We start from the raw sequence: 19,238 nt of genomic DNA, 5'->3' as shown, positions 1-19,238 counted from the left end.
ATTTCATTTCTTTTTTCTGTTTATATTCCCTCTCTGTTTTCACCCAAACCCTGCCGTGCTCCACACTCCGAAAATCTGCTTGCTTTTTAAATCCATCTGCATTGAATTATTTATAGTTTTGATAAGGTCCTGTTTTGTCTGATGTTTATTTTCTTTAATAACAAGGAACCTGGGTGAACTTTTCCAAAAGACCAAAAAAGGATTCTAGTTTTGAAAGATGCTAGGCAACCGTGGCCAAAATGCACAAAACAAGCCTCGGGTGCCCTTTTTGTGTGTGTGTGTGATTTGGGTTTCTTCCCCCCTCTATTAAACCTGCTTTCATCTAAATGTGTTGCAGGGAGGGGAAAAATAAATAAATCCCTTCAGTGTGGACTCCATCCAGAACAAAATTACATGCCTCTCTTCACTAGCCAATCCCTTTGCTTCTGTCACTTCTAGACCAATCACAATACTTTAGTCCATGAAAGGAATTCTGGATTGCGATTGGCGTTTGGGGTCACATGATAAAAATGCTCAGGCAATTATCCTACACATATTTTTTTTTTACGCTTTTATTCTACATGAAACAACTCATCATTTTGCCACCTCAATTTTAGTTGACTTCTGTGGATTTTCCATTGTTATCTTTCTGGCTATTTTTTCCCATGTCACTTGTGTCACTGATTACTTTGAGCCTTTGTAGCTCAACAGTGTTCAGACCCAGCACCCCCTTCCTCCAACATCCTGTCCCCTCCTTATACCATTCCATCCAGTGTTTCCTGCATTAAATTAATTAGCTTAGGCGTTAGAGGTGTGTCAACAGAGGATGGGTGGGAGAGGGATGTTCAGCCTGTAGTGCTAGGTAAACACACATCACACACATACACACACACACACACACACCATGAGTGCATACATAGACGGAATGGGAAAACACAGTGGCTAGCCAGTGCTGTCAGAATGGCCAACGATGAGATAAAAAGAACAGAGCGAATGATCAAAACAGAGGGTATACGTTAGCTATGCCAATCAAAGTAATTTGGAATATTGAATGAGAAAAACAAATGGAAGTCTCCTATCTTGGATAGTTTTCAGGATGTGCTTTTTTATTCAGTTAGGTGAAAAGAGAAAGTTGTATTTCTTCACCTTCCCTCTTAAATCCTGCTCTCCTCCTCTTGTGCATTTCTTATTTGGTGTGTGTGTGTATGCGTGCGTGCGTGTGTGTGTGTGTGTGTGTGTGTGTGTGTGTGTGTGTCCGTCCCACTCCACCCCCACCCCTCTTTCCAATCCTTCCTTTAAGGTTTAATTTAACAATAACATTTGCGATCGGGGTCCTGCGCATCTCAAGGGCATTGCGCTTGAAATTGCACACACTCTGCACCATTTATCATAGGCTGACATGTGTCATGTTCCAGACTGCGGCTCCAAGAGGTTACAGCTCACGACTGCTCCTTTGTTGATCAGCTGCCGAGACAACTGAGGCACCTTTCTTCCCTATTCCTTTCATTTTTTTTTCTCTTCTTATTAAAGCTGCCTCATCCCCTTTTGAAGGCCTAAGTCACCCCTTTGCAGAGGAAGAAACACAAAAGAATTTGTATTGTGTTGGATTCTATGTCCCTCATTTCCTGAAATTTCTGATGGGGGCCGCTCAGTGTTTAATAAGATCGGAATGCACCACTATAAACTTTAATCTTTGTTGAGAGAGAGAGAGAGAAAAGGAAAAGGCCATTAAAGTCGGCACCAACCTGGCTTTGTTTCTAAGCAGACAGCATCCTGTGCAGGATGGGGACGTTGGACCCTAAGTGTACCCCAGGCACACTGACAGAAGCCAGCCGTGTCCTCTTTTCAGAGCATGGTCTTTCCGAGTGTGGTCCTTGCTGCAGGCTACCTTCCAAGCCAGCGGGACTTGTACTTAACCCTGAAAGCTCTCTTTTTTTTTTGCCAATGGAAGTATTGCAGTAAAAGATATGGGATATCAGTGAAAGCATAAAGTTTCAGTGGTCTCACCCACCAAAGTCTCAACTTATCTCCAACCTTTAAGGGAAACTTGGGCTGAAATGGTTGTTTGGAAAAATGTTAAGAATAGGCCAACTCCAATCAATACTCATTAGGGGTCGTGCACGTGGCCAGTTTTGTCCTAAGCTATTTCCCACCCAGCATCTCTGACTATTTAGCCTCTTCTGCTGGAGAATAGAGGCTCAGAGTTGTGATAATGGTTCTAATGGTGGATTTCCCACATTCTCCTCCTTCTCCTCCCTCCCTCCCAGCACGTCCACGGTTGACCTCTCCCAGCTTGCCTCCCTTTCTCCCTGTGACAAAACAGCAGTCACTCTTTTCTCCCCCTGGACGTCCCATCTTTTCTCCTCCGCTCCAACACCACTTCCTCAGAGCAGCGGCTCACACTGGGCTCCCCTTGCCCCTCACCTCGCCCTGGTCTCTTTTTCTACAGGCCTTACCCCCGTTGTTTCGCAGTATGAATTTTTGGGATTTATTACCTATGACATCCCGAGACAGTAATCTCCTGTCTGTTTTACTCATCAGTGTTGCCTCAGCCCACTGTATGCGCTCACATCATTTGTGGAATGAGCCACGGTTAGAACTCTTCCTTAGGGATTGTGGTAGGGGTGCGTAGGTCTGTGGTTCCCTGAGGGCTCTCCTCGGCCACCTTCGGAGCTCTGGCACGGACACTTGCTTCTCTTCCCACTCATCCAGCTGCTTGGGGTGAACCCGTCCCTCTTTGCGGTGAGGCCCTCCTTATGGAACTCTGGGACTGGGCCGGAGCCTACCGAGGCCCTGCTGGAGTGTGTCTAATATGCAGAAACACACCTCGTTGGTCACTGGCTGCTGACATGCAACCATGAGGGAACTGGGTCAGCTCGGGGAGAGGGACGCATTCAGTTATGTAGTGCCTCCCAAGATGGACTAGTTATCCAGCTAACTTGGGGGGGCGGGGGACTACAAAATGGCAGGGCACCGCCCCTGGCCACAAAGAACTCACAGTCTGGGTGGCACAATAGTGAAGCCCAAACAATATAGGGGTGTGACGAGAGAGAGAGAGAGAGAGAGAGAGAGAGAGAGAGAGAGAGAGAGAGAGAGAGAGACAAGCAGAGGCTTTTTGCAGACACAGGGGCAGCCTTTGAGGGGGTCTCACAGAAACCCTGAGGCTGAGTCTTTAGGGAGGAAGTGGAGAAAGTGTTAGCCGGGTGGATACGGGTAAAGGGTCTTCCTGGAGGAGGGCACTACCTGGATAAAAGCTTGAGAGGGTGGGAGTGCTCAGTGACTGTCCTTTCCCCAACTTCCGTTGGTTTCTCCCGCAAGACTGAAGAAACCATTCGGTCTGCTTGACGATTCTTCAGGGCGTAACTACTAAGGGGACTGGGCTCATCCAATGCACAATGGCAGATGGTCTCCCCTGGCTTCGAGCTCAGAATTCTCTGAGGGGTTTTCACCGTAATGGGCTCCTAAGTCCTGGAACCAATTAATAGTGGCTGCTTTTCCTAAGTAAGCGTTAGGTAGAACCTGAACGGAATGACTTCTGTGTGTGTGTATGTGCGGGAATGTGTGTGTCTGTGAAGGAGAGAGAAAGAGAAATAGACTCAATAGCTAGTGAACTTTACATTGTCTTAGCAACAGGCAAAAGGCTTGAGTGTGTCTCAGAAAACGTGGGTGGCTTCTGGACGTCTAAGGTTTGCCCTTATTTATGCAAAGAGAACTCTGGCTTTGTAAACTTCCTAAGGGAGACCTGAAAAATAATTGACAACTGAAAAGAAAAGGTGATTTGAGGAGGGTGCTTGTGACGGCAAAACATCCCATTGAAAGGTGAACAATTGAATTGTCCTCTGGTTGTTTGGTTTCTATGACACCAAACACCGGGGCTGTTTCCAACCATTTCCGTCCTTGGCACTGCTTAGATAATATATTGAGATGATTCACTTTTCATCCAGATCTTAATATCCTGAAAGATATATCCTAATTGTCATTTAATTTAAGGCCAGTACATTAGCATAATGATGAATTTTTGAAAGTGGTGTGTTGGCACCGTTTGGGAAAGAGGTTAAAGGCTAAAATCTGAAAGACTAGGTTCACACAGACAGTGGAATCTCCTTTTTCTCTGCCGTATATTTAGCTCTTTTCACATCTGCAAAGTATAATTATTATTCTTAATATCCTAAAAGAGTGTAGTGTCACACAATTACGATTTACATTCTCAAACAATGGGTCATTTTAGGAACTGATAAAAGACCATGCAGTTGTTAAGCCCTATATGTCGCCATTGTCAAGTAGATGCTTTTCATTATTGTTTTCTTGCTTTTCACTCAAACCTTAAAAAAGAACCTTAACCAATTCACATTCTTCTCTTATTAAGAAAGGACCCATGTTGAGATTTGAGCTACTAGGTAATAAGAGGGAGGTGACTCAAAGTCTCAAGGGGTCATCTGATTGCTGAAAGGGGAAGGTTTCACCAAACCAAACAAGTAAAGCAAAACAACAACAGAAATAGATAAGACATAATCCTAAACTGAAAAGCATTTAAAAGCAATCAAGTGAAGATGTGGAGAATATTGTACAAAAGAATAATGATATTTGTACAGTAGGTAAAATATAGATTACAATTTATAACAGGATACAGGAAGGAGACAGGAATTGTTTATAGGACCTTGTGACAGAATTGCAACAAATCTCTTTTAAAAGCTTTCTCTTTGCCCTGGCATCGAGTCTGAACAACTCTGGCAGCTACATTAGATGAAATAACATGCCCAGACTGGCGAGAGTTACGGGGTCTGAGGAAGAGAACTCGCTCTGCTCTGGACTCCAGATTCGGCTGCGGTCCTCTCTTCTGTCCAGTTCAGCTACTGGCCTCTTTGCTTCTCTGTCCAAGGGCATTAACTGGGGAGAGATTTGCTTGTGGAAGATTTTCCAATATTTTCTTTAAGATCAGGTGGTTTATGCAAACTTGACATCGACCTCTTCGGTCTCTTTCCCAATGTGATTATTTCCTTCAAGGTACTGGTTTCAGGATACATAGCTAAATGAAGATAATAGTTGAATATTCTCATGGAAGCCTTCCTACTGTATGACTGGACTTTAATGGGAGTTTAATTAATGGTACTTCTGCTTCCTACCTACTTTATAGAGTTGTTGTGAGGTTAAAATGCATATGTCTATATGCATATATATATACACACACACACACACACACACACACATATATACTACAAAAAACAGTGCTTGGCACATAGTAAAGATTATAAAATGATAGCTGCTGTCGTTGATGTTGTTTCCATATGGCAAGTCAGCTGGATGGATAAATGAGGCTCCTATGCCCATTTCCACTCTTTTAATGCAGTTGCTTCCTTTATCCCACTCTTATTCCCATTCTCTTTGATCCTTTCTAGGTCAAGTCTTGCTTTAAATCCTTGACTTCTAGTCCCCTGTATGAATGGTCACTGTTAACATTTATTATGCACTCACTGTGTGCTGGGCATTCTGCTACATATTTTACATGCAACATCTAATTGAATCTTCCCCCCCAAACTTGTGAGGTGGGCACTATTATTTTTCTCATTTCGCAGATGACGGAATTGAGCTTGGTAAACACTAAGAGATTTGCACCAAGTTGAACCACAAGTATGAGCTGACCTGGGGTTGGATCTCAGGCCGTCCACTGCCAGAGCTGGAGAGCTCACTCACCACCAGTTCTGGTCCCATTTCATCCCTTTCTGTCACAGTTGGACTCTGATTGGAGTGTGTACCTGATGCTGCCCTCTGTCTTCCTGTGCACTCAGCTCTTACCCCTCACCCTCTGCTCCCCCAATGTCCTCCATTTGCTGCTCTGGTGTTAGCCCCTCGGACCTGAACCCAGTGCCACCTGGCCTGGCCAATATCCCAGCCTACGTGACCCCAACACCCTCCTGTTGTATTTCTTTCATTGAATAGCATATCTCCATAACTACCAGGAATTGTTTTCTTCTCCCAAATCATGTAGCACAAGAGGGTTTGTTACATGAGGTAGGAAACAGTAGTAAAATCCACCTCATGAAATCCACATGAGATTCAGTGGATGGAGGTAGTTTTACAACTTCCTGCGTCTCCTTCCTAGAAATCACTTTGTACCCGAGTATAGAGTGGAAAGTGTGAGTTAACCGGAATGCTTAGGAAAACGGGGTTCTCTATGCAAGTTGGGATTGGTGTTGACCTGAGTCGTCTAGAAGGCACGTGAGTTAAAATGGGAGTAGCAAGCAGTGTCAGAGAGGTAAGCCTGTGAGTATCAACAGAATGAGCTGAGCCTGTTCTCACGTCCAAGGGGCGAGTGTGACAGAAGTGCAGGTGCCATGTGGAAAGTGCCGTGAGGATGGGAGCAGAGTTGTCCCTCTGGGAAGACTAGGATGCCCACCATTCCCTCTCCTTGAATGTAGAGCCAGTGGCCTGGGGGAGAGACAGCCGGATTCAAAATTAGAAGGTGATATTCCAATTCCCAATGCCTGCTTTACTCATAAACTTCAGGAATCTTCTATGACATCTAACCTAGGTATCTATGTGAACCGAAGATGTTTGTTATTTTTTATGCTTGCATCCAGTTGCTACCTAAAGGGCAAAAGGACAGAAATGCAAACCCCCCACATACTCCATCCCCCTTGGGATCTCTAGGAGAAAAATACTAATGTCCAAAAACAAAAGAAAATCAAACACCCTATGACATTATTGGACGCAAACCAGGTCCTTGGTAGAAGTCTTTTGTCGTTAGTGAAAAATCAGTTACCTATTAATATTGTCATTTGCTTTGAATAAAATCTGCTCAACTGGGCTATCAGGAAGAGAGCCTTAATTTGCTTCCCTGGTTGGTGGCCGCTTGAAGAGGGGAAGTGGAACTGCTGGTCCCAGGAAATTAGGAGGGGCAGTGTCAGGGAGCTCAGCTGGGGGCTGATGTAAGCCCGGAGTAATTGCCAAGATGATGAATTATTCCTCCGAGCCGTACACAAGCATTCCCTTCTCTCCCCTTCACCAGCAGGCTGACTTCGGAAGAGGAGCAGGACCGCACTGGGGGTCCAGCTGCCCAGGCACAGCCAGTTTGGGGCCCCCGCTGTCCCCTGCAGAGCAATGTGAGACCTCCTCTTTCCTCTGGAGAACTTCCTGAGGTGTCACCTTGTCACAGCTCACACCTTCTGTCTTCAAGAGAATCCTGTGCGTTCCTCCATCTTTCTCAGGCCTTGGTGAGAGTATTTTCATTCCGGGCCTTTCTTTTGCTCTGAGCAAGAAGACAGGAAAAAGGCACAAACCTCAACTAGAGGTGACTGCAGTGATCTTCCCAGAGCCTCACCAAATGTGTATAGTTTTTGTGTTCTATAAATAAAAGGAGCTGAGGTCAGCCAAAGAAGGTGCCGAGCTCATCCAGTGAGGAAGGGGCAGGACCAAAACTCAAGTCTCCCCAACTCCAGAGCAAGTTGCCCTTGTATGCCTACCTGAACCCCCCCACCCCCCTTGCAAACAGGGCACCTAGTTCAATACAGGATGTCTTATAGTGGAACCAACAGAGATTATCCTCCCCCAGGAAAAGCCATGTGGTTTTGGTTCCATAAACTATGAAGTCCTACTTAAGAGGAGAGCTGAATCAGGTGTGGATCGTGTTGCCTGGGTTTGTGTCCTGTGTCCACCAGTTCAGTTGCCATATATATATATATATATATATGCCTGAGTAATAGACTTAAATACTCTTTGCTCAGTTTTCTCAGCTGAGAAATGGGTATGTTAAATAGTACCTGCCGCGCAAAATTATCATGAGGATTAAATGGTATATGGACAATGCTTAGAACTGTTCCTGGTACATAGTAACCACTTAATAATTATCAGCTGTCATTATCATTATAGTAGCAATGTATAGCCAACTCATAAGCCACAGAGGAGTTGACAGAAACACAAACCTTTGTCTAAAAATCAGCGGCAAGAAACCCAAACAAACAAAAAACAGGGAAAGCAGGGCAGGAAAAAACAAAACAAAAAGCCCAACATACTTGATGTGGCCACAATTCAGGTAAAGAAGATCTGGACATTGGAGCTGGCCATGAGCTAAATCTGAGCCAAAAGTCTGATGCAATTCTTCTTAAAAGATAAGCGAATGCAATGGGAAGACACGTGGACATAAGCAGAGTGTCCTCTGCCTTCTGCTCTTGTTGATCAGCTCTGAGCCAAACGGTTTCATTTCTGGGCATGTTCAGTCCTTCAAATAGGAAATTAATAACCCCAGACTAGAGTGTGTCCAGAGGGCAGAGGAGGAAGTGTCTAGCAACCCTTCCATTTAGGGAGCCCTGGATGAACACATGGAGGTAGCATTTAGAGACATGACAAAGGAAAATCTTGACTCACTACTGAGGACAATAGTTTAATTACTACAACTGTCCAGCTTGAAGTGGGCTGTCTTGCTAGCTCGGGAATGCCTCATCGCTTGAACTAGTAGGACGAGATATTGCCACGGACTTGGCTAAGATTGTTGGTGGAAACCTGAACTGCGTAAGCGGTTGGAAGACTTCTTACCATCTCTGATATTTTCGGATGCTATGACAGAAGGAGATACACTTTCTCATAGCCAGCTGCCTCTGGTAAACAGTTCCCACATTTACGAGCCCCCCATACTGACCAGTACTGTTCATTCCCTCTGGTTTCCGTGGTGGACAGAGCTCTCCCCACCAGGGGGGACAATGCTTACTAGGAAACCCATGGACTCCTGCTTCCCATTGGGATGCATGCTTTCCAAGAACCAGGTGTACGCGTCCCCATTTCTATTTAAGCCCGTTGCATCTGTTACTGTAATTGCTTAGTTTCATTAAACATTATGTAAACTGGTGAAATATTAGTGTTAGAAGAAAGCAAGATGTTGTGTCTCTGAAAATGAAGTTGAATGCTGTGGAAAGAGTTGATGAAGGCGGTTTGCTAAAAAGTAATTGCTGTTAAATTAGGTGTGAGTTAGACAAATGTATAAGATTGGGAACGATCATTAAAATTTAGATGGATTCTCTTCTGAGATTGCTCTGCTAGTCTTTAAGTTCTCGCTCCACTTTGGGGAAACTGAAAAATCATCCCTGCTGCTCAGCGGGTGTGATTTAGGCAAATGCGGAACTCTGGTCGGCAGGCCCATATGCAGAGAGACCCTCTATGGAAAGGTTGACAAATTAAAGACACGTTTTTACATCCTTTCAGTTGGAAAGTTTAATGTATGATGTTTCTTCTTTGTGATTGTCTGCTGACTGGATTTTTCAATTCATCACCAACTTCCCACCAGTTATAACTGCTACCACTCAGCCAAGTGGTGGCCAAGGGATGACAAAGGTGGACCGGCTGAATGACTGGCATGGCAGCGTGTGGCTGTAGAAATCCACAGTAGCTAAGGCTTGAACAGGCATTTCGGGCCTGGTTATATGAAGTGTGGGGAGCATTGCCCGGCAAGACAGAAGGAAGCAAGTCGGAGCCTGGTGAGCTTGGGAAATGGGCTTCAGATTCGATCCCTGCGACATGGGGTAGTGGGGTAAACCAAGTCAAGGCCAAACATTGGCTATTGTCCTCACAAGACAAACAGTGAAGTGTCCAAGATGTAGCCAAGATACAAAAGCCAACAAGCAGGACCCGAGACAAGGGGGAGAGGTGAGAGGTGTAGGAAGCAGGGACTCGGCACCTTACCCGAGTCAGACGGGGCTGTCCGGCCCACACGGCACCAGGTGATGTCTCAGCTGTTCCACCAGGTACCTGGCAGGAGGGCCGGATCTTTGTTGTGACGTAGGAAGAGCATTGGAGGAAGAGGCAGAGGAACTGGGCTACACGGCCTGGGACGCTCGGTCTCGCTTCCCCCAAGTGCATATCCTCCTTCCCCTGAAGGTGAAAGTCCCAGGAAGTGACAACATGACATATGGAAAAAAAAACACAAAAAAACACTTCTAAAGCAGTTTCAAATGCAAGCTTTCACCACGACTTGACCAAATTCCGCAAGGGAACCATCGTGGGGCTCTTGGCTTCAAATAGGATTGTCTTCCTGGTGTGAAAATGTGAACTAAGCTGGAGTAGAAGCTGGTAGAACTGTCGTAATGAGGAGATTCCAAATAATTTATTGGTTTAATTATTGATCTTGTAGTGAACTGGTCACTACTACATTAGGACTAACATGTAGGTAGTGCGTCCAACCACACAGCTCGGTTCTTTGTTTACTTTTATTTTTCCTCGAATGTGTTTTTACCCGTTCTTTTGATTTAATTAAAATATTTCTGTTTTGTCTGTTTTGGGTAAATAAAATGTGAAATGTACTGCAAAGTGAGGAAGTATAATTGTTGGAAGTACAGAGCAGATCTGGGATTCCAATCTCACTGTCAGAGACGCTGAGGAAGTAACTTTCCTATTTACATCATTATGCCTCTAAAAGAGGTGATAGCAAAGCAAAATTCAAAGAGATTTATGAAGATTGGATACATTCATGATAAGGCAAGTAATTTGCTTAGTTTGACACCAGGCACCAAATAAGCAAGCATTACAATTAGTTTATATCAGTAGGATTCAATTTACAAATGAATTTTTTTTATATATATTCAGTGTTAGAAAACAGGATTAACTTTCAAAAGTTAAATTTTGGGGGAATTAGTCACTTTACAAACCACATTTTTTATTTTTTACTGGAATTCATCATTTTACTGGGCTCCTTTTAATATAAAGCTGTTCAGTAGCCCTGGAGATATCATTTGCCTTATAATTATCAGAGAAATGGCAATTATATGCAATGACGTACAGTGTGACAGCTTGAAGATGGTAGATATGTAAAGCAACATAGCCTGTTTCATTTCGCCCTTCTGCTGGGTCCTCTAGGACAAGAAAACTCTTAGAAGGCAGGCATCGCTGCTCAAAAGCCTCATCATCCAGGGCAGGGAAATCGGAGTGAACATTGACGATAGAAACAGTTCGCTCGGTAAGACAGCCTTGAAGTCATGGTCCAATGGTGCGCTGCCTATTCTAAATAGTTCAGTCATTCACACAGAATTATTTAGCACCTACTACGTGCCAGGCACCATTCTAGGCATGGGAATCGAAGCAAAGAATGAAGTAATTCTGGTGTTTGTCCTCAGAATGTTTACTTCTAACTGTGGAAAGACAGACAGCAACCAAAAAAAAATGCATGCATAAGATAAGTGAAGATGGTGGTAAGTGCTGTGAAGAAAATAAAACAGGCCACTGAGAGAGTGACTTGGGGCTTTGAGAGTGGACGGGAGTTTGGGGACAGCCTCTCCTAGGAGGTGATGAATGAGTTGAGGTCTGAATGATGAGACGGAACCAGCTATGTGAGGATTTGGGAGCATTACATTCTGAGGACCACTGTGCAAAGCCACCTCGACAGACATGGGATCCTGTGTTAGGGTGATCCGCTAACTTCAGAGCTTAGCATCACTGCCAAAAGCTGGGCAGACTTGGGCAAGTCACTTCTCTGCCCTATGTTTCCTGTTCTCGTCAGAAAATGGAGATCATGATAACTGCATCCAAAGACATTTACCTGAAATGATATATGTAAGACAGCTAGCAGAGTGTCTGACATAGTACATGCTTTATAGTTGAACGGAATGAAATGATGAGGATTTGGACTTTATAAGAAGTGGAGAGGAAGGGATGTATTTAAGGGTAAAGGAAGGCTTGGGATTCATTTTGTTTGTTTACTAAAGCAAATGGCGTCATTCAGTGTGGTGTATGCCAGCTGGAGTTGCTAAAGAGTGTATTTTTCAAGCTAATGCTGCAATTAAGTCCTAAGTGGAAATTGGGTCATGAAAACAGCTAATAATTTCATAAATAACAGTAAAATTCTCTCATTAATCATAAAGAATAGTTCTCAAATATTATGAATTGATTGGTGATAAGACCATACATTTTGTATTTAAAAGACATTTACAAGCATTCTGGGTGTTTCACAATGGGTGTATACCTTGGGATTCGGAGGAAAGTTACTTGTTCAGTTAATGATTCTACAGTGAAGAGTTTAGCTTTGCATCTTGTTTCTGTTTCTCTTGACCTCGCCTGGAAAAGATGGAAAGAGTTCACCATAATTTTGTCTTTGTATAATAAACACTCTCCATGTGCCAAGATCTTTTCTAAGAGCATGTTCAAGCACTAAGCCTTTTAATCCTCGTAATGTAGAAACCATTACCAACCCCATGTAACAGATGGGGAAACTGAGGCACAGGCATTAAGCAACATACCCAAGATTACAAAGCATGTAAGGAGCAGAGTCGAGGTTAGAACATTCACAGTCCAGCGCCAAAATGTGTGCCTTCTTACCAGGTTGCCTTTCGCTCTACTACTGGGATCTTCAGTGTAGAAACTCACATTTCATAGATCCCCCTACTTGGGAGTTAAAAACTCAGAGGCTAGAAGATAGTAGAGAAAAGTAACATAAATGAGTAAGGAAAACTCTAAGAAAGCTAAAGGAGTAAAGGTTACAGTGAAATGGAGGGAAAAAAATTGACCCAACTACATGGCAAACTACTTTTTTGTCTGGATAAATGCCCACTAGAACCAAAGCTCCAAGAGGACGAAGACTTTTTGTTTGCAATTGTTTCCCCAATGAGTAATACCTAGCACCTAAATAGCATACCTGGAAAACAGCATGTGCTCAAGAAATATTTGTTGAATAAATAAATGCAGAATGAAAGAATGGTCTCCAAATATAACGAGGTTCTTCATTATTTATTTAAACAATAAAAGCTAGATATCCAAAATACATACAGATTTTCCAGATCGATATATTAGTCCATTAAAAACAAACAAACAACCATGTGGCAAATCAAATATTACTTGTAGGCTGGGTTTGACTAGTGGGTAGGATTCGGTCCTTGAGTAGCTAATTTGAGACCCTAATCTTGTAGTGAAAAGCCATAAACTTTGTGCAAATGGTGGACACTTAGAATGCCCGCATATTGATTCAAGCATTGTTCTAAAAATAGATTCAGCATTTGAGAAAAACTCCGGATACAATAACAGAGATCCATACAGAGTACACGATTGGGTAGGAGAACATTTCTTAAGTTGTTTTGCTGCATTTCCAAGTTGTAATTCCAGTTATTGTACAGCTCTGCTTAACTTTAATTTGCTTGGCATAGAAAAATACTTCCATGCCTTTGATTATATAAAGTAGTTTTGAAGATCCATTTAAGAAGTACTAATATGCCTTGAGCTACATCATCCTCTTTTTAATTTCAAATGCCAGCAGCAAGGGAAGGGAGCCAGTTTCTACTTGAAACACCAAGTTCTAGAAGCAGAATAAGAACGTTTGGTGCAATTTATCACCCCAGTCCAACCAGCAGGAGAGTGCATTGCCTTGACTATTTTTCTAGGTCAAGTATTTTGACAATGTCCACAGCCTTGAACTCCAGAGTTGTAGACGAACAAAAGAGAACAAAAAAATAAAAAAATAAAAAAAAATAAAGCAAAGAAAAAGAAAAAAATGCTAGAAGCTGTGGTTCCATTTCTTATAAATATACCATGAATTGAGTAATAAACTAAATTTAGCATGGAAGGGACAAAAGAACATGACTTCAGATGAATGCCTAAGAGAGAAGAGAAAGAAAATTTTTCTTAGTCATATTCATGACTGAGGTTAAAATATTTGCAAAATAAATGAGAGGCAGAACCTGGCAAAGACTGGAGTCTTGTCAAGGAGAAGTGGGCTAGGGGAACTGTTTCTGGTACCTTCAAGGTGAATCTTTTTTAGCTGAGCAAAGCCCTTGTGTGACCTGACGATTTCACATCATTGCTGAGGGCTTGGTTCATAGATTCCAAACTTTCTCCTGTGTTTTATTGGTTTTGGCTCCCAGTGACCTCTTCTAACAGAACAGCTTCTAACGTCCTGAAAGACCCATCATCATCACTCACTATGGGATGAGATTTTTTTTCTCCCTCCCGGAGGGGCAGCACAAAGAATGGAGACTGCTCCCAGCCACTCCTCCAACACAGCCTAAGAAAATGACTCAACAATCAAAGAAAACTCATAAAGAAAGATGAACGTGAGGAGCAAGAAGTATAGGCAGCACATTAACTTTCGTGCCTGATTACTTGAAATCAGCGTACTGGCGCTTGAGAGCCAAATGCTCCAGTTCTATCCCAGGCTTTGATGGCTCTCCCCATCTGGTTCCGTACCTTCTATACATATTGGCAACCACAACTGTAAAATCAGAACAAAAAGTGTGTTTGCATCTAAGGTTATGATAAGTGTTAAATGAGGAAATGTAAGTCGAGTACCTGGCACAGAATGTCCCCTCATTAAAGTTTCTATATCATTGTCATTACATTACCAGATGAGGACATGGGACAACAAATTCATGCAGATTTACACAGAAGACACCTTTGAGAATTCAATCTATTACCCAGGGCCACCAGGTCAAACACTGCCCAGGTTGAATACTGGACAAGTTCATGCTGCACCATCCTCACAAACGGTGCCCCTGCAGTTGTGCCTCGTGGCGGGGACACCACCATTGATTCAGAGTAAGAACACAGAAAAGGGTACCCATGCATTTCCCTGTTCTCATCAGAAAATGGAAATCATGATAACTGCATCTGAAGACATTTACCGGAAAGGATATATGTAAGACACCTAGCAGAGTGTCTGACATAGTCAATGCTTTTTAGTTGAATTGAATAAAATGATGAGGATTTGGACTCTATAAGATGTGGAGAGGAAGGGATATATTTAAGAGAAAAGGAAGGCTTGGGATTCATTTTGTTTTGTATGTTTGTTAAAGCAAATGGTGTCATTCAGTGTGGTGTACGCCACACTGGTGGAGTGTGGTGGAGTGCATGGGAAACTAGTTTATGGCTCTAGATATAATTAAGGGATTTGAGGTGATAAAGGTAATGTGGATCTTAGTGCTTTGTCTAGAATTGAAAGGTGCTTTGAATGTTTAACATGGCCTCTGCCTTGAAGACAAATCACTGTTTTGATTCCATCCATAAGTAACATTTGGTTATTTGGGGAAAAGAAGGTAGGGAAGGAAAGAAAAGCCAAGTGGACTTGTAGGTTGTACGGTGGCTGTAAAGACTGGATCCTTGATAGCGAACTGCACTCATGATAAGTGCTCTGTAAGTAATAGCTAGGAAAGCCAGTAGTAGCGTGATTTTTACCCTATTTGAGAAGATGTTAAAGAGAAAAAATGTGGATGTGATTCTAGTATCCACATCGAATAGACATACAGCATTTTTTGAGTTTAACAAAAGTACGTTTCTCTATTCTCATCTAAATAAGTATGGCACTTCCTGTTCTTGCTAACTGTGTCTTTCCCCCTTTGCAGTCTCTATCCCAGACATACCACCAAAAATGACACATATGGATGAACAGATATCAGTGTAAAAACTATAGGGTAAGCGCATCACATCTCTGTGTCTAGGGATGCACACACACGACGTTGGGTTTCACGTCACTCTTGCTAGTCTGTTCCATGGGCAGCATTGCGTATTGTCAGTCTTTTAGCCATTCCGTTGCGTGTCTAGTGCTATCTTCTTGTGGTTTCAGTTTCCATTTTCATAATAGAAATGATGTCAGCCATCTTTTCATAGGCTTATGTGCCACCTCTGTGTATTCTTGGTCAAGTGTCTGTTCAGATCATTTCCTCATTTTTTATAAATCAGGTGGTTTGTATACTGTTCAGTTGTATACATAATGCACACACCACCTTTATCAGACATATGTTTTCCAAGTGTTTTCTTATGGGGCAGCTTTAATGGAGGTACCATGTTTCCCCGAAAATAAGACCGGGTCTTATATTAATTTTCACTCCAAAAGATGCATTAGAGCTTATGTTCAAGGGATGTCATCCTGAAAAATGATGCTAGGGCTTATTTTCGGGTTAGGTCTTATTTTGGGGGAAACACGGATAAGTTAAGCTTGGACCTGGAGAGTGAGAGTTGTTTAATACTCAGTCAGTCTGAGGTGTGTACTTACAGTTGTTTAACTTGTTTGTGATATACTGTGATTTCTGAATCTATGTATGAAACATTTCCCTCAAATTCTGGAAAGTTCCCAGCTATTATATCTTGAGATATTACCTCACCTAAAGAAAAAGAGTACAGTTCCTGTGAGCTCATTGAATATCTGTCTGATCACCCACCTGTAGGTGGAAAGGGTGTCTGCATTATTCCCTGCTCGGCATTCAAAGCCTAACACACTATCTGGGCCATGAGTGAGACTCAGTAAATACTTATTCAATAAGAGAATAAGTGAATAGCAAAGAAATGATTAGCAGGTCGCCTGGTACAAGTGAAATTAATGAGAAAGGAAGGAGCTTTTAGAAGGAGAAGATGAAGTTGGAAAGGCAGCCTGGGAAATGATAGTGGACGCCAGTCAGATGGGTTTGGGTTTTATTTGTTAAGCGAATGAATGGTTTTAGGATGTGGACTGAGCGAGTCTGAAGTGGGCTGTGTGCTGTGGTTGTCTGATGGATGCACTTGGGAAGATAAATTCTGACCATTGGGAGTCCTTTCGCATGTTTTCTAATACTCAAAGGGAGAGCTGAGGCAGTTCTGGTCTAAGGAGGTCTAATAAGCTGACAACCGATATGGAGAGATTATGTATAGTGTAGAAACTCACTGAAGTGGGATGAAGGAGGGGACTTCCTGAGGTAGAGTAAGGGACAGTCTCAGAACAAACGTATGCCATAGAAATTCATGCAAGGTACTTGCTGGGGACTCATTGTATCCTCAGAGTCATATGGGAAGTCCTAAGCCCCAACGTAACTGTATTTGAAGAGAGGGCCTATTAGGAGGTAATTAAGTTAAATGAGATTATAGAGTGGGGCTCTGGTCCAATAGTATTAATATTCGTGGAAAAAGAGACAACAGTGAGTTTTGATCTCTCTCTCTCTCTCTCTCTCTCTCTCTCTCTCTCTCTCTCTCTCTCTGTCTCTGTCTCTCTGTCTCTCTCTCTCTGTCTCTCTCTCTCTTGGACACAGTGAGAACGCAGCCCTCTGTATGCTAGGAAGAGAGCTCTCAACAGAAACTGAATTGGCCAGTACCTTGATACTAAGTTTTTCAGCCTCCCGAACCATGAACAAATAAATTCCTGTTGTTTAAGCCTTTCAGTCTATAGCTGCATCCTATTGTTATGGCAGGTGAGCAAACTAATACAACACTGGAGAATTTTGGGAATCTAACTCCTATGGAAATCTGTAAAATATTGGCATGAATTTTAGAGTTACATGGAAAAAAAAATTCAGATATAAATCGTGGTTCTTGCAATTACAGTAAGTCTTCACTTAACATCATTCCTAGGCTCTGCAACTTTAAGTGAAATGTTTAACAAAACCAATTTTCCCCACAGGCTAATTGATATAAACAAGAGTTCAGTTCTTTCGGTGTGTCTTCAATGTCATAATGAAGCAGTGTTAAACGAAACAACATCATTCAAGAACCTGCTGTACAAGGTATGTGAATTTTAGCAAGTTCCTTTATTTATTAGAGCCTCAATTTTCTCATCTGCACCAATGCAAATATTATATCTGCTTCCAAGGTTTGTTGGAAAGAATGAAACAAAAGTTGTGTTTAGTACACCTAACGTAGCAGCTGGCATGAGTTGGTATTCGGTAAGACATTGTTAAATCCCTTTCTTATCCTAATACCAAAGCAATGTACCTACCCTATGTTCTCTGCCTCTGCTTCCCGAATGTTCTTGAAATGAGTAGGCAGAAAAGCTTGTGGGTACCTTCATGTGTATTTTAGGTAATATTCCCCAGAGGTAATAACGCCTGGTAGGAGTATTAGTTTAACCTTTGGTCCCCTTTCAACCCCAAATTTCAAAATGGCCCACTTATTTAATTTTGAACTTAAAACTTCCAGAAGCAATGATAGCCACGTTTACTCTCTCTCATAGGAGAAAAGTAAAATAATTTGATTTATTTCACCTTCCAACAAGTCTGTTAGCTAGTTTATGTCTCCTCCAGTGTATAATTGGGGGAAAATGAGGCTGGGAGTGGTTAAGGGACATTTTCAAGGTCACAGGCCTAGCAAATGGCCTTGTAGGGGCCAAAGTCAGAGTCAGCTTGATGGCTAAGCCCTCATTCCTCCCCCTCACCGCGGCCTACTGTAAAGCTTGGAGGTTGCTTTGGAACGAAGCTGAAGAAGGAGGCAAATGTTTCCAGGATGCAGACCCACGGTGTGTCAGCATGTTTCCTAAGGTGAGTTTTCTGCTTGGTCCCAGCCTTTCCTTCAGCAGCACGTTGTGAAATAGCCACAGTTGAGCCCCAGGTGTTCTGGGCTGAGAAAGAGTTCTTAGAAAGCTGGAGTTAATGTTTTTCCTTTATCCCACGCGTACGGTAATTACAAACAAGGGTTACTTTATGTGGTTGTTCCAGCTCTATAATTTTGTTTTTGGTTGCCAAGATTAATAAATTTGGGGTACAATCACTGGGTTGGATTGCAAATCTAGAGTTATTTATTTATTTTTATAACTTCTCCGATGTTATGATTAAATTTTAAAATATTCATTGTTATAAGTAGGTTTCAGAATTTGCTACCCTCTTTTCAACTTTTTTATTATTATTATTATTATTTTACCTCTTTTAGTGTATTATTGGAGGCCTTAGTAATTAAGACCTTTGGGTCTCTTTTTTATTTTGTCTCTTTTCTCTTTCTCTCTCTCTTCCTGAAGTCAAGCTGAATTGAATTATGTAAAGACTTAAAAGACACTTAAAATGCTTGCAAAAAACCATTTACCTTATAATTATCTTAAAAGTAAATTTAAAAAAAGCTATTTATATCAGCGGTAACTAAAGTATACATGTTTAGGGTGGAAAACACTAATATTATGGAGGTGATCCCTAAAGCCAGAAGGGATCTGTAGGTAGTAAAACAGAACTATATTAGGCAGATTTCAAAAGAAAACCGTAAATGTGAAGATGTATATCCAACCCCTATTAAATGAGCTGATAACATAAAAACCAAATGTGAGTTTGGGAGAGTTGGGCAATGTCGTGTTTGAATTCCAAACCTGCCACGTCCAACGGGATCTAGGGTGGGTGTAGAACTTCACTTCTCTGAGCATGAGTCTTCTCACTTAAAAAGAGGGATGGTAAAGCTTACATCTCAGGAGTGTGGTGAATTCTGAATGAGATAACATGGAAAATGCTTAGTACTGTATGCACAAAACTAATGCTTTTCCGTCCACCAATGATGGGATGTGACAGGAGCTATGCTTCCCAACCTTGGTTTCACAGAGAGATCCACCTGGTCCCACACCCAGAGACCTTCTCTGGGGG

This window comes from Rhinolophus sinicus, chromosome 13 (genome assembly GCF_057876585.1).
Source record: "Rhinolophus sinicus isolate RSI-liver-muscle chromosome 13, RSI-T2T, whole genome shotgun sequence".
Classification (NCBI taxonomy): domain Eukaryota; kingdom Metazoa; phylum Chordata; class Mammalia; order Chiroptera; family Rhinolophidae; genus Rhinolophus; species Rhinolophus sinicus.
Note: the sequence above shows the minus strand (reverse complement) of the source record.